Source organism: Ambystoma mexicanum, chromosome 12 (assembly GCF_040938575.1).
Source record: "Ambystoma mexicanum isolate Mex_15411 chromosome 12, UKY_AmexF1_1, whole genome shotgun sequence".
In the NCBI taxonomy this organism is placed as follows: domain Eukaryota; kingdom Metazoa; phylum Chordata; class Amphibia; order Caudata; family Ambystomatidae; genus Ambystoma; species Ambystoma mexicanum.
In genome coordinates, this window is record NC_090936.1 from 1,194,238,514 (window position 1) to 1,194,255,470 (window position 16,957).

The window sequence follows — 16,957 nt, forward strand, 5'->3', positions numbered from 1 at the left end:
CCCAGGGGCTGGAACCTCCTCACCCACCGTCTGGTCTGAACCCTATTTTATCAGTCCCGCAGCCGACAGAGGTTCTCCCTGAAACCCACCCACTGTCTGCATCTGCCTCTGCTCCTCTGGCTCCTGACCTCATGGGGGTGGGCAACTTTGATCTGGGCAAGAGAGCGAAACCTAGCCCGCTTTCCTGCAATGGGAGTGTGCCCTCGACTGGTGCTCCTATGGGGGTTAGCTCCTTCTTTCGGTTCAGCCCTCTCCGGGCTCCTGACCCCCCCTCAACTGGAGCCCAGTGTTTGCCAGCCCCACTTTCTACTGTGTGTGTTGATCTGCCTAGCTGTCCCTGCCAACTCCTGCTCTCCGAGCTGGTGGAGATCAAAAACCTCCTACTGGTTCTGACCAAGGAGTTGCTCGGGGTCAGGGGGAGGGTGGTGCGGGGAGGAGAGGAGAGGCCTCATTGGGGACAGGGCCCGGGGGTCTGAACCCAGTCTCTAATAAAGGGTCGTATTCCTCGTACCCCTGCCCGCCCCCTGCCCATGGATAAGATCCCCCAGTCTAAAAGGAGCCAATCAGGGGTGGCCCATCCCCCAGCACCTCCCCCGCGGAGGGGGATTAATGGGACTACAGATACTGAGCCACCACCAATTCTGCGGGGAGAGTACAGCATAACATGCGCTCTGTGGGGAGGGGGACTGGTGTGTCAAACCTGGGGTGGGGGAGGTCTACGCCTGGGCACCCTATCCGTCAAGGCCACTGCAGTTCCACAGTGTTCCTTGAGGGAGTCCCTAAATTACCCACGGACAAAAGAGAACCAAGGGACGCCTTGCGGAACAAATGTCTTCATTGGTTACGGGCTGTAGGGGAGTGTGGATTTGTGTCAACGGGCTCATTGTTAGAGTGCACTAGATTGTCCAAATATTCCGCTAAAGCGGACATTGTCAGAGTGGTCTTTGGGGACGCAGATTTGTCAAGGGAGGTTTTAGAAAAATGCAATGGCCGAAGGCACCCGTGGGAATCTGGCATCAAGGTCAGCTCTACTCTCATCCCTGTTAGTGGGAGATCCATGGGTGATCCCTCAAGCAACAGCCCCCTCTCAGGGGCTAATCTGACTGCCTTGGACCCAAGGCAGTTTGGGATATGGGAGGGTCAAGGGGACGGCGGTTCCTGACCTTTGGTTAAAAGAACTGTCGGGTAGCAACCAAGTTAGGGTGCAGCCTTTTGCTCTTGCTTGGGTATGTTTTTCCTTCTTTTGCCTTGTCTATTGTAATTATTTTCAAGCAGTGTATTATTAGGATGTACTTTGATGGCCTTTTCAGGCCGAATAAAGTAGTTAAAAAAAATAATAATAAAACTACACGCACGCACACACTGAATGCACACGAACCAGGGCATGTGTCAATGGCCACAGAACCTCAAGCAAAGGCAACAGAGAGCATGAGACTGCCTACCGAACAAGCAGTCCCAGAAAATAAAGAGACCAAAAGGAATTGAGAGAAAGACCAACAAAGGAAGACTTAACAAAAACAATTAAGAAGACAGAAGCGGCTGTAGGAGAATTCACTGCAAGGACACAAATGTTAATAGACCAATCATTCCCATTGATAGCTAGATCGAAGAAACGGCATGAGGAACTGAAAAATAAAACCGCTGAAACTGTATTGATGAGCACACAAGTTCCAAAACAAGGGACAAGTACCAGGCCCACGATGCAGCCATACACTGGGCCAGTGACAGACTGATGGTTGATAAAAGCACTTATAGAGAATAGAGAAAGAATGCAAGAATAGAAGGAAAGAACGGCAAAACCTCTACCTACCTCATCGATGCAGACAAAGAAACCTGCTCCATGAACGAGAATGCCCGAGAGTCCTACAGCAAGGAAAGGTCACGCAGACGCGTTTAGAGATGTAGTTATAGCTAACTACAGGAAGACCCTAAGAATCAAGAGAAGCCCACACGATGATAACCATGAACTGAACGACTACCTGGACAGCACAGCACATCTAGGAAACATTTGGTACCAAAACATGGAAGAAGTTGGAAGGAGAATTCAGAAGGAGAATGCTTTGTTTGCGCACTTCTACGATACAGCATGGGGAAATCCAAAATCTTTGTGGCTGTAGAAATTGATGTCCCGACAGCACACTGTTTGTCACACGTAGCAATGTGCAACACAAGAGGAAAATTTATGGGAAGGGATCCCTCACTGATATGGGCAACCGAAACGGATTACTCCGATGAAGATAACTACGTCCAGGACATTAAGACAAGAAATAGAGCGCATACTAGGAATCACATGATCAGGTATGAAAAGCCAGGAGTTAATGGAGCAGGAATAAGATGGGAAATTAACCTAAGACTGAACGTCCAAGGAAAAACTACAGAGGAAGCTCAATTTTGGAAGAACAACAGAGGCCAGATGCAGATTTGGGGAACAGTGCTTTCCCCCAATGGATGGGAAGAAGGAGTGGTGATCTGCTGAGCATGGATGGTCCTTGGAGCCTGCAAGGAGGCAATAGAAAACTCTCAGAGGTTGTGCAAACCTCTATGGCCAAAACTTACAAGGTTACTGACATGGGTCGAAGACAGAGGAGGACCCTTGCGGATAGTGCCACTGGAAAGCCCAAGATTGTGCTTCAGGAACAATGGCACAAGGAAGATGGGAGAGAATCAGAACTTCAGACAAATTTTCGAAGCTCCAGGAATGACTCACGGAACCGCAGTAATTATGGATCATTATTGGGCGTGTGGATCCAAAGCATAAATCAGACTGCCAAAAAACTAGGTAGGCATATGCACAATAGTGAACGTCCATGTACCAGCACTAGTGATCCCGAAAAATTACCTGAATATTGACAGTTTCCCGAAAGCAGATGCCCACCTGAGGAAAAGGAGATCTGTGGAACTGACAACACGAGTGAAGAGAGAAAACTATTTTTCTGCCAAATGAGAAGAAGCATTTCATGCAATCCCATATGAACACAGGCTGTTCAGCCTCACCTCATCAGTGTTCATGACAATCCTCATGCCAAGATTCCAAGTTGGAGCAAACACTAAGTGGTTGCAGATAACCAGATGGGAGTTCTTGCAGACCATCAACACTACCATAAAGGGATTCAATGCGATTAAGGAAGAACTAAGAGCAATCAGACTGATGACTCTGCAGAACAGATATGTACTTGACATGATCATAGTGATGGATGGAGGAGTTTGTGCAAAAATTGGAGAATCATGTTGCACATTTGTTCCATCTCATGATGAGCAGAATGGAACCTTAACAGAGGCCATAAGTATGCTGACAAACCTACAGAACCAGATGATCGATGGAACTGACAAAGTTGATGATGACGGCTGATTTGGATTACTATTCTCATGGGTCCCACAATGGATGGCAGACATATTCAAATTCCTGGGAGCCCTGCTACTGATGATACTACTAGGATTTTGTGTTATCAAGATAATCATCTCACAATGCCAGAAAACTTCAAAGAAAGCCATACGGATGAAGATCATGATTGATGTCAAACCAGGATGGAAGCCCAGAGACCTGACAGATGAAGAAATAAGAGACTTTGTGAAGGCCAGAAAATATGCGCCGGAAGGAACAAAGTTTGTGTATCCTAGAAAATGTAGAAACAATGAAGGAAAATGGATCTATTGCAGTCCAAATGGACAGTGCCAACTAATGACCTGGAACAAAGATGAACATGTAAAAACAGCAGGAAGTTTGAAAGGAGTGATAAAAATGTAGACTCCTAAAAGACACTCTTTCACACCATCATGTACGAACCCAGAAGATGAAGAAGTAAATACAGAAGAACCAAGCAAGATGAATCCAAAAGAGGAAGCAGAAGTGGTTGATGAACCGACCAGAGGGGGGAGTGTAGAGGAGGTCCCAGATATGGCCTACACTCCAGCTACCCAGTGGGAAATACCAGGAACATACTTGCTGAGACATTTGACATATGAGGAGAAAATAACCCAACAGAGAGCAGAACTGGGGCTCTGCCCTGTGCCCATCAGAAGAGTAATACCTGTTGAAGTGCCAATAACCAGACAACCATGGGCAGCACAGTACCCATTGAGACAACCATATAAGCAGCTGACACGAAATGAAGACAACTTACATACTGTCCCAGAAGAGACCCAAAGGACCTTAATCAAAAACGAATGATGGCGACACAATGGCCCAGACAGACGTTCAGATAAACCAAACAACAATCAAAATTACACGCAAGACGAAATGTAAGGAATAATGGTTTAATGGATATAAAAGGAGAAACGATGCTGAACTGTAAAAGAAACTTAACCATAAAACAGGATAAAGATATGCAACTAGCTAACACCATAAATAGGCTTGGAACGCAAGAAGCTAAGGAAACGGTACTGCTTGCTATGCTTAGTAGAAGAATAGAGCGGCAAGCACCGACTATATCTACCTCAGTGAAGCGCATCAAACAAGTGCGACTCCATTTTACAAAAGCAGAATTAAGAACAGAACGACAGGGGTTAAACAGTCCAGGATTCATGCACCAGCACAAAGCCAGACAAAAGAGCGGAATAGAAACTTAGAAGAAGCTCATGCTTGAGAATTCGAGGTCACCCAATGAAGGGAGGAGAGCGGCAACTTCGAAGAATCGAAACTTAAGAGCATAGCTGTCTGCCACGTGAAGGTCGAGATAAGGAGGCCCAGGCAGGTGGCAAGGCCGAATGAAGAATCAAATACGCGAACAGAAGGAAAATGAAGCAGATTCACGGTGGACTAACACGTGACCAGCCAGGCGTGGTGAGGTGCCCACGTCTGATGTCATCCAAATCCAGAGGCTGCCATAACTTCTCCTGATAAGAAGCTACAGTTTGAGGCCAACTTCAGCCAACTAATTGACACATAGCCCTAAAGTACTGATTGATGGAAGGGAGGCAGGGTGAATCTTGGGGCATACCACATCTTGGTGATCATTCTGCATGCTGCTAATTAACGTGGAGATTTATGCCTAGGGGTGTAACCGAACCAATCACAATGGACCAAATAATCAAGTGTCCTGTAGCTAGTAGAACCAATGAGACGTCGTACTTTTAGTGACGCCTAGCACGAGTGATGTAGAGGGATGAGCTTAGACGCCCACCCGATAAGAGTTATCCAATCCTCACACTATGTTACCATATACAGTTATAGTACCTATACTTAAGTTACCTTTTTCAACCAATAGAATCGCATAATAACCTTTGAGTGTTATCCATCAATGATGATGAGTTTTGGGTATAAAAGTTACTGTTTGCATGAAGAATTTGGAAGTTGAAGCGAGACGGGTGATCGCGTCACTGTTGATTTCCATGTTTCCCCGTTTTTTGTACTTGTCATTAAACGGACTTCCCTTTGCCAAACCATTGAGTTGTCCTCATTTATTGGTGTTGGAATAAGTGAATCCTGCACCCCATCCACCTCAAGGTGCAGCTATCTCGTCTTAAAGTACTTGAAGGTGAGCTCTGATCCCATGGGCCTGTCAGAGGTCGCTCCACCCTCATGTACACTGTCGGCGGGGGCAGGTGGTACAGCTGCATCAGGAGCAGTGTCAGTAGATATTGGACCATTGGTACATGCACCCTCTGATGTGCACACACATTGATAGGTGCCACAAGGAAGTTTGGTTTCTCTGTTTTTCTTTTCACATGTTCCCCTTGCGGTTTTCTCAGGGGGGGTCTGCATGATACTGTACCATCATGGACATAATATATTTTCATGGGCCACAGACCGAAATGTCAAGGTTGCTCAGCCTGCCATTCGTGACGATACTCATTGACATATTTGTAGTTCATGTTTCGCTTTCATGGTCATGTTAGAAATTGGCTGTGGTGCTTTCACTCTGGCTGTCATGGCCCTGGACTCTTATGGGTTGCGTTGCTTTGGCCTGCCATAATACATGCTTCTCCAGATTGCATGAGGTAACTGATGTATAGATGCACTGATCCATTTCTGTCATTGTGAACAATCTCCCTGGGTGTCACCTGCATTCTGTTTCCCAGGATCACTGCAATGACCATTCAACCGTAGGTTCAGTTTCAGCATTACGGCCATTTGACTCCAAGGCCTGGCCAATGCCTCTGGGTAGAGAGTTGGTTTCTATACTCACATCACAGAGATGGCATTTCTTTCATGCTGAACGCACAAGGCTCAGGATGGTTGCCTGCTCTGACCTCTCCTCCTCCATTATCCTCCAGGCCGGTCATGTGGAGAATGCTGCTCGCCTCTCCTCTGAAGGAGTGAGGGTGATTAGCTCAACAGTGCCACCTCGGGTGGCAGCTGCCTCTTATGGTTGGATGGAGATTATGTTCTGCACCCTGACCTTCAGGTCATTCCACCTCTTGCGGCAGTCTTCACTGTCCCATGGTACGGTACCCTCAGCCACCACCTTGTCTTGTATTTCTGTCCAGATGCTGTTCTTGCTTTGAGCAGATGGTTTCCTGTGATGTGCTCCACACAGTTCCTCAGCATGGATGACCACCTCTTATGCAATCCCCTGCAGCTCTGCCTCACTGAACTTTGGTTTCTCACCCACATTTCGTAAACCTTCCCTCTGCCTATTTCCTCATGTATGTTTTACACCACCTTTGGGATTAGATGGCTATGGGAAATGGGAGATATTGAATGGATGTGCTTTGAAAGAAGGTCACTCCCGAGATACCCTTTCGACACTAATTCCGCCAGCAGAATTACTGATCAGCAGTTCCTCCCCTTTTCCGGTATTATTGCTATTTTCACTAATAAGTGGGAGAATTACCATTTTGTATTGGTTTTCAATGATAATTCCACTGGACAAAATTACTGTAATCGCCAAAGTTTGGGACACACAACTGTGATAATTGAGTGCCAATTCGGCTGGAAGACATGGCAGTAATACTCATTCTGTCCTGTGGAATAAGTGCTGTGTTTGTCAGGCCCATTGTGCTTTTAAGTATTTTAAATTCTATTCACTAAAACATTTTCAGGTATCCCTCAGAGAGCCAACGTTCCCTAGAGAGAGGGATGTGAGTGGTCTGTGGGAAATTATATTTTTATTGTATTTATTTATTTATTTATTTATTTATTTATTTATTGAATCAGGTGGGCCTTCTGAAGGTCTCTCTACAGACTCCATGTTGATTGAACATGCAATGCCCCCCTGCTGCCTGTGAGCCCCAAGCATCACCATGATGATGTTGGTGCTGATGTTGTGGGAGCTTGTCCTAATCTTAGGAGCCTGCCCACCCATTGAGGCCTGCCTGGAGTGTGGAAATAGGCCTGGGGTTTTCATTGTTTTCTTTTGTCTTTGCTGCATTACAAATACACCTCTGCTAATGCTGCTGTGGCTTCTCCAGGCCTTTTTGTCTCTATCCTCATGTTGTGAGGCATGTTTTGTGTGTGCAGACCCTCCTGTGTTTCCAATGGTTTTCTACTATATGTGTTGCTTTTAAAAAGGTGATCTGCTAGGTCTGCCTGCAATCTCCATTTTAACATTTCAGCAGGCAATTATCAATTTTTGAGATGCTTAATGACTTGTTCCTTTTGGAGGTCCCCTGGGAAAGACCCCTTTTTTCATAGCAGAAGATGTCAAGGGAGGGAATTGCTGATGCAGGCACAGGTACTAAGGTGAGATCATGTGAAAAGCACAGGCATATAGTTTAAACAGAAACACAGTTGCAGAGCCACCAATCAGTGGCGGCATGGGGATTTTTGAACTGTAGGGCCATAAACGTATGCGTCTAATACGTGGGAGTGAACGATCACAGCGATGGAGTCCGACGCAAACAAGTAGAGTTTGTGGGGGTCCTCCCCACTGATAATTTGTTTTTAAATAATGGGTTAAAATGGTGCATTTTGCAGCACCTTCTGTGAAAAAGTGGGTAAAAAGCCACACAGTTTGCAATCAATGTTGTATGGTAGCACATGAAAAAGTCCAAGAGATGCAAATCACCAACAGTGCACAAGATCATTTTCCAACACATTTTCATGATGCCATTGCCCACAACATATGCCATTATATAAAAAATGTTCATGCTTGCTGAGCCCATACACATCCATGCATGCTGCATCAATGTATGCCAATATTACAATGTAAGGACTCCCAGCCAGTAAAAAATGCCATGCCAGAGAAAGAAAGTATATGCAGACTGGTCATACCATTATAGGCCAGTGTACCAGGTAATCACACTTATGATCAGAAGTACAAAAATGCCATGACACACATGCAATATATGGCTACACCGAATCCATCAATGTGAGCCAATCTAGCCACATAATGAACTCATCATGATTGCTTTAACCTTGATGTCAAGTAAAAGGGAACAAATACCAGGCCACAGTAAGAATGTAAATGCTCACTGACACCATAGGCCAAGATAGCCACATAATAACACTTATCATGTTTGCTTTAACCGTAATGTGAAATTGAAAATGTCATGCCAAATTAAAGAAGTAAATGTTAAGTGTAATAACAAGTCTTATTGCGTGGCTAGCATCAACTATACGCAATGTAGGGCAGTATAGCCAGGTAATAACGCTTGTCATGTTTGCTTTACCCTTGATGCACAGTAACTGTGTATCAAGAGTAAAACATTGCTTTCCATCAAGGGTAAAACAAACATAATGAGTGTTATTATGTGACTAAACTGGCCTACTTAAGTGTCATATTTGCTCTACCCTTGATGCACAGGCATTGTGCTTCAAGGATAGAGCAAACATGATCCTGGTTAGTTTGGCCTACATTGAATGTAGGCCAGTGACAACACTTGTGTTTGTGTTAACCTGTTTGCTTTACAGTTACTGTGCATCAAGAGAAAAACAAAAGGTAAGTGGCATTACCTGGCTAGACTGGCCTACATTGATTTTAGGCCATTTTAGCCAGAAAACAACCCTTATCATGTTTGCTGTACACTTATTGCACAGCAGCTTGCAATGTCTGCTGCCGACCAATAGAATGTGCTACGTTTGTTGTGGAGCTCTGCTACACAAACCAAATGCATAGCGTGGGATACGCCCGTGCTCAGAGGCTGGCAGCACAGGCCCTGCACAGATAAAACACATGTGGTACTTTGCTGATTGCCACTTTGGTGAGGGGGCGGCCTGCCACTCAAGCAAGCAGGCAATGCTCTCCCACCCATAGTGGCAGGCCTGCAATGCCACCAATAAAGGAATCAAGGCGGGCTCTGCCTTTTCCACCCTTACCTGTGTCCCCTGCCTGCAACCCCCTGTATCTCCTCTGTCTATGACCTATCATGTGCACCTTTAATGCTACTGCACACTATCACTGTATACCCTTGTTGTAGAGTGCTCCATTGATTCACAGATAAGCAAGCACGTATGCAGACCAGCATGCGCAAGCACACTTACGTCAATGGGAGACAAGTGCAGTTTCTTCGAGACCTGGAAAGGAAGGATTTGGGTAGCACATCTGAAACAAACCCACGTGCCAGTGGTCCAGCTGGGATTGTCTTTTCAAGATGAGAAAAAAAGGGCTTATCAGTTAAATAAAGACTACAAGGTCTCGGTCTGATTAATATTGCAATGCACAAGACTGCGGAACACTATACACGGTTGTCATTTTTCATAATGCAGTTTTCTATTTTTACAAGATGGTGCAGGTTGACCTTTGAAGCCTACGTCTCTGCGACCCCCAGGTGGCATGGACGTTGCAGGCTGAGGCTTCCTATTGTGCGCGCCGGCTGCCCGGCCCGCCGCGCTGCCCGGTCCGCCACGCTCCCCTGCGTACCGCTTCTCATTTATCATTGCTACAAGTGTGCGCAGGGCCCTTAATTGATTTCCCTGGTTCTCTGCCCTCTGCCCTTGTTAAGAAGTGAATTTCATGTCTGAAGCAAAGGTCTGCTCATTATTCCCATGAAGGTTGTAGAACTTCATATTTAACGATTCTCGCCTAAATAAATTAAATTCACACTTTTTATCTTGTTATAAAAAGGGAAAGAAGGAATGAGATACAGAGTTCGCTGTGAATTTAATTGCAGGCAGATTTCATGCAATGATAGATCTTCTTAAAGAAATGCAATGGGATCTTACATAATGCATGAGTGCTTTACAGGTGCACACCACAGCTTAATGAGGGGGTCATATTATTCAATGGCATGTGCCATACAACTATTAGCCGATTCCAATTACAAATAACAGGCTAGTTGAGATAAACATGCATTAACAGCATTTGGCAGACAGTATTACATTACAGGTTCTGAAAGGCCATTTAAAAAGGTAAGGAATTACATCAGTTCTGCTAATCTGCGCCTCAAGTGACCCGCGGATATTCGTGTATTCATAGGTTGTTCGTAGGGCATTGGTTCAAATCGCCATACATCTGTAACACTCTATACATTACTTAGATAAAGCCTGCTGGGGAATGTTCTGTTCTGCCCTGCACTCCTCAACCATTGCAATTATTTGCTGCACCTCTACCTCAGGTGGGACTGCCCACACTAGAAATGGATCAGATCAGAACAAGCCTCCCTACGCTAAAAATAGAAAAAGTATTTTTTCGATTTCTAGCACAAGCAAAACAGAATATGTTTTCTATTTCTAGCATGAGCGGTCATGCTAGAAATAGAAAAGGTACTGTTCATATTTTCACCAGTGCTGTGGTGATAGAAACCATGACCTGCGTGTGCCAGACAGGGCTATGGGACATGTTTTAGGGCTTTGTGGGGGATGAGAAGTTTGCATGCTTAAATCGTCTAAAACGTGAGAAAGTTCAAGTGGTTTTTAGTTACAAAATTCAGGTGGTTTAGGTAATGTTGTTAGTTACTCTAATTACCTTTGAGAGCCATAATTCTACAGGTACGCTGTGGAAGTTCAGGAACATTTCATGACTGTGTCTTTTCATTTTTAACCGTGGATAAAGTCTTATTCATATGGGTTTAATATCTGTAGTGCTACTCCATAAATAATTATAATTTTAACCATATATATAATGCATGCTGGTAGGGAGGCAGGATGTCAAGTGAGGGTTGTATGTTGCACGGGGCTGGGTAGACAGGGTGCAGGTATGGGCTTTGTATTGTGGGGTGGGGGACAAAGGAAGCCAGGAATGGGTCCTAAAGCAAGGCCAGACCCCCTCGTTTAGCATTGACTCTGCTCGACCAATGAATTCTCTAGCTGCGCCACCTCTTTTAATTGGTCTAAAACTATTGATGGGATTGGAGGTGATGTAGCCTGCTGTCAAATTGCAAACTGCGACACATGGACATCGCATCCAAAATCCAATCTTTCCCATTTCACTCATTCTGTTATCCTGGTGAAATCAGTTTAGTATATTTGGCATGTGGGAGAGTTACTAGAGACCCAAACTACTCCTCACTGATGAGGCCCAACAAGGCTGAAATATGTCTGGGGATCCTTGCGTTCTCGTGCAGAAGGGATGTGACCTTGCAGTTTGGGCTGGACTGCTCCTTTTGGGATGTGACCAGACCTGATTTGCATATGGTCTTTACCCTTCTGTAATGGCTTGGCAGGCGAAGAACGATGGTCTGGAGGGTTGCCCAGAGTAATGCCAGTGGTTAAGATTAATTCTAAACCTTCCAGGCATCACCTCTTTGTTTTTGCAGTGTTTCCAGGGGTCTCTAAGAAACCACAAACATAACTGAACGATACGTTGTATAGATGAAAGTAATGTCAATAATATCTACTATACATACACTCTAGAGTGTGTGGGAGGAGAAGTTTGCATTGAGTTTACTTGTTCTTGAAGTTGAGGGCCCCAGCATTGTGAGTGTTTGCCACTACCACATGGGCTAGAACATGAGAGTTGCTGCCCGTAGGCCAAATGTCCCTAGTCCTCCCTTCACGAAATACATGCATGAAATGTGATTATGGGCAAACAAAAAACACGCCTGTACTAATGTTGCCGAGAACCACTGTATTCGTGAAGTAAAATGCATCTGCACATTCTGGCAAATTTAGAAAATTATGTCCAATTTATATTCTGTACATTACAATGGTCGCACTTTTCTGAATGCCAATATTCCCATTTAACAAACCCCCCCACACCAATTTCTCTCCACTGTATTTTTCTGAATATTATTCTATTATGCTATTTTTATAGCGCCATCCTAGCTCGGAGGCAGGGGAGCGCTGTACAGCAGGAGTAGGGTGACATTAACAGGCAAGAGTGTGGAGGTGCAGACAGTAATGCAGTGCTGTTGCTATGCAAACAAAACAACACAGCAGGGGTGTTGCTAGGTCTGGAAAAGATCCGGGGCTACGCAAATGTCAGGACTGTGGGACTCAGGGCTCGCTAGCCTTTCGGTTGAAGCCCTTGAGCTTCTATCCGGCCACTATGTTGAGTTGCAGATAGTCACCGCGTGGCTGGTGAATAGTCCTGGTGTCGAGGTAACAGTACACACCAGCCATGATCCTTCCCAAGGCTACTCACCTGATATATTTTCAAAAAAGGCACTACATTCAGGCACTCTGTGCAATCTTCTCACCCTGAATGGATAGCTGTGTGGAGCGCGCAAATGCTAAAAAATCAAGTATATTTCACATCATGGCCCATGATTGTGGTTGATACAATGTTGAATGTAATGTCAATTATTGTTTACAACCAGCAGCTTCCGGTTCCTGAAAAGGGCCATTTTCTAAGGGAGGATAGTGCTTTGGATGTGTGCTTTTATCTAGCAAAAGTTGCATTCTGTGTAAATGGAACTAGCCATGGGTGGCATCTCACCCTGCGCCACATGGCCAGGTGCTGCCATCCTGGTGTAAGGAAATCAGTGTATGAAGTGAACATTATTTTTTATCAGAACATCTGCCTTCTGTGTCTATTGTGAAGATGTGGGTCTTTCGGTAAATGAGCAGATGGCCGAGCTGGGTTTGATATTATCTGTGTGTGCACAATTCTAGTCACGCTGTGTGTAGGGTCGGGGTACACTCCCAGTGTGTCTCCAATCTCCGCACAATTGCTCTAAGCCCCGGAAAAGGCTGGGCACGGCGGGGCACGGTTTACGGCCCTTCCACTGAAAGCCACTGGCATATGCAGCCCGGCAGGTGGCCGCGCGTTCTCCAGGACTCCAGCCAAATAAGGGGGCAGCCGAGGCACGCAGGGCGACGCAGAGTATTTAAATGTCCATTACCGCGCCTTTAAATGCGGCGCGTCCATGATTTGAGCGTTTCTGCTCAGATGGCGCACAACATGCTTCCCCTGCGGGTCGCCGGAATGGAAATGTGCCTACTTTCCCCAAGACCTATCATTTCCTAGATAAAATGTTTATCCTATATCTTACACTTGGAATAGACTGGAAAGAGGGGGTTTGGGGGGGTTCTACCTAATCACCCAGAACCAAGGGCACCTTAGCAGATATTGCCATTTGAATTTTGCAACAGTTTTTGTGCAATAAATGTGAAAAAGGAACCAGTGTGGCTTTTTTTAAACCCCATTATTTTTTTTTAGGTTTGAACACAGGCAAGATAAAGCAATCCTAAACAGCTGTTAGCTTCTTTCTAGAAATATGGCACTGGGGGTCATTATAAGGATGGCAGTTGCCGTGCCGGTAAATACTGGCACGGCTGCCGCCGGAGTGATGCTTTTATCGGCACCCGGCAATGGGGATGTACCCGGTAATTACCCTTTGTCGGGTGCCGCTAAAAATTACTCCCCATTCCCAATTGAGCCCCAAAGGACTTAATGGGAATCGGGAGGCGGTAGCACTGGCACCGTCAATAACTGTCCCGGTGCTACCGTGTAGGTCTGCTTGCGGGCACCGTTCCACCCTGCAGGTCAGACCTGCCGGGCTGACAGAAACCTACGGGCAGACCACGTAGTTTGCTGGTCCGTTAACAATGTTACCGGCAAGCTTATCGTTACCATTGTTACCGGACCGGAAACCTTGTAATGAGGCCCACTGTCTCTTGTTGCCCTGCACACTGGCATTGCCGCTTTCTCTCACCCCTAACCCCTGACTGAGCGAGAAAGGAACAAGTTATTAAGAAGATCTGCCCATCCACCTCGCTTTCCTATTTTGGCCACTCCTTATTCTAGTTCATTGTTCAAAGCACAGATCTAGTCCGAGAGCAGTGGGGCGCTGTACAAGTTTTGCTCAGCCGGCATTTGGACTGGCATCTTTTAACAGTAGCGCAGTACTGTGAGTTTCTTTCTGTGTCTCCATTGCAATTAGTCCTTGACCTGGTGCTGTGGAAAAAGCCAAATTTTGAGAGATTTGTGAAATTGTGGGGGCATCCTGAGTCGATACTGGGATTGAGTTCCAGAGGGTGGGTTTATGATAAGAGAAGGATTGTTTGCGGATCCTCGTTTGCGGACTAGCTGTGATTCAAGCCAGTTGGGTGATTTGTTGTGCAAGGAGCATGTGCCACCAGGTACGTGGAGCTTAGACACCTGTTACTCTGGTTTGCTACTTGTGACTACTTTATAGATGATACATACAGTCTGGAAGTACCATGGCCTGAAGAGGAAGCCAATGTACTTTCAGGAGGACGAGAGTGATTCTGACAAATTTCCACATACACGTAATAAGTCGTGCTGCAGCATCCTCTCAAGATGGAATTTCTTCCATCAATGTGCGAGACCACAAGGGACTGTACTACGGTCTTGAAGTTCTGGGGCGCTAAAGGGTTTAATTTTGTGAATGATGGAGATTTGGAGCCAGGTTGTTTGGGCATTCTTGGCTATGTGTTTCTGGAAGGACAGGCTGCTGTGAAGGGTGAAGCCTAAGGATTTTGATTAATCCAAGAGTTGCGGATAACATTGTTTTAGGTGCATATCATTAAGCCATTGTTGGACACGTTGTTTAGCAGGGGAAACGACGACAGGCTGCTGTCAATGGTGAAGCCTAAGGATTTTGCTGAATCTGAGAGTTGCGAATTAAATTCTTCCAGGTGCATATCATTGAGCTATTGTTGGACCAAGCTGTTGTCTTGGCTGGGTTAAGTTTGCGGTAGGCAGTCAAGATCCAGGAATGGATGATGACTAGGTAATCACAGAGATGACTGATTTCCTTTGGGCTTTTTATTGTCATGCACAACTGAGTATTGTCGGCGTATTGGTTGATGGCCACAACAGGGTCTTTGAGGAGTGTAGCAATAGGCTCCATGTAAAGGTTAAAAAGGATTGGTGAGAGGATGGAGTCTTGCACTCTGCAGGAGACTGGGTGTAGTTTAAAATGCAACAAGTTCATCTGGACGGCCAGAGAATCCCTTACTGTCATGAGGAGAGAGAAGAGGATAAGGTGGTCGACTGTGTCAAATGCAGCTTCGAGGTCAAGGAGGACGAGGAGTCAAAAGTCGCCCTTATCCATGATTTGGAGGGCATCATCCACCACCTGGATGCTGGCGTCTCAATGTTACAATTGCGACGGAACCCCGATGGATAGTCGTTTAGCAGGTGTCGTTGATTGATTCTGGCAAGTAGTTGTGTGGCAACTACTTTCTCCAAGATTTTGCCTATAAGCGGAAGGCTAGTTATCGGCCGGTAGTTGGCCAGGTCATCTGAGTCTAAGGTGGTTGTTTTCAAATGAGGTCGCATGAGACCAGTCTTGAGGGTGTTTGAGAATATACCTTCTGTGAGGGATGCATTAATGGTGCTGAGGAGTGCATGGAGTGCCATGCTCATCAATAGTTTAATGATGGTGAACCCGTGTGGGTCCTTTTAGATGAGGTAACAGTATCTGAGATGGAGGCCAGTATCATGCCTCCCCACCCAATTAGCCCAACATCCATCATCACTCATGCGGTCGGCCATTCAACTACTATGTTTGTACTTGGCCATGTGCAGGCTCTCTGCGCCTGAGAATAAAAGGGAGTGAAGGCATGGCCTTGTCTTCTGGTCTCGGTGTAGCTCGCCCCAAAGTCTTTTTTCATCTGACCATGTGACTCGAGACTATGTTTTGAGCTCCTTCGTTGCATTTTATTTTATTAAATTGAGAAAACCTGGCGCTTCTAGTGTTTTTCCATTACACCTCAAACAGGAGTTCAGCTCACTTCTCACGTTATTGTATCCTTTCGAGTAGATAACCAGGCTCTCAGCAGCCCCGACTCTTGACACTGGACTAGGCAAGCCTTCTTGAATCTTCCTTCGCCATCAGATTCTCTATTCTGCTGCGCCAAACTTCCAACCCTTTCATTCACAGGGTCCAAGTTTACTTCAATGCTTCGTGGAACATCCAGATTCTATACATTCCTATACATATACAATGGCGTATCGCCTGCAATCTATTTACAACGTAGCCAGCCTTATGCGTTACTGTGTCTATACAATTGTAAAATGGTTTGAAATTTTCTTCAGTGCTTCTCCGCACGTGCAATCTTCATTTCGCTCCCGAAAAGTTGCTTCATTCACTACTTCGCTATAAGGTCTATATTCTTTCTTCTTCGGCATCTCTTCTGGGTGCATCATTTCTGCTTCGTGTGACGTTACCAGTCTTCTCTTTCATTTTCTTTCACTCTTCTTCCAGAACTTTCTTCAGAATAGCGTCATTTCTTCATGGATACATATAGGGTTTCCCTAATGGATGCCTTGTTTCAAGGACTCTTTGCGGTGTAGGCACCATTACTGGCTTTGCGCATGTCGCAATTTCCGTTTGCCAACATATAGTCAGGATGGGTGCAGGACTCCCGGTAGGAGTACTTGGCTTCTCCTCTACAATAGAGCCCAGGATGATATCATCTGGGTAGTAAGTAGGGTTGAGAGAGGTGATTATTTTAAGGAGGTTTGGGAGAGAGAATTCAGTCCAGAGGGCCAGTATGCGTGCTGGAGTGCCGAGGGGACTAACGCTGTGGGAGGTTGATTCAATGATCTGTCAAATTTTGTCTATTTTTTTCAGTAAAATAGGTGTTCATTCCGTTGCATTTTTGCTGAGTTGCTTGCACATCGGGGTCTGTGAGGTTTTGATTCAATGCTTTACTACTTCAAAGAGGGCTTTTCTTCTGTTAGAGACTGCTTCAAAGTGTTAGGGTAGTAGGCAGCTTTGGCCCGGG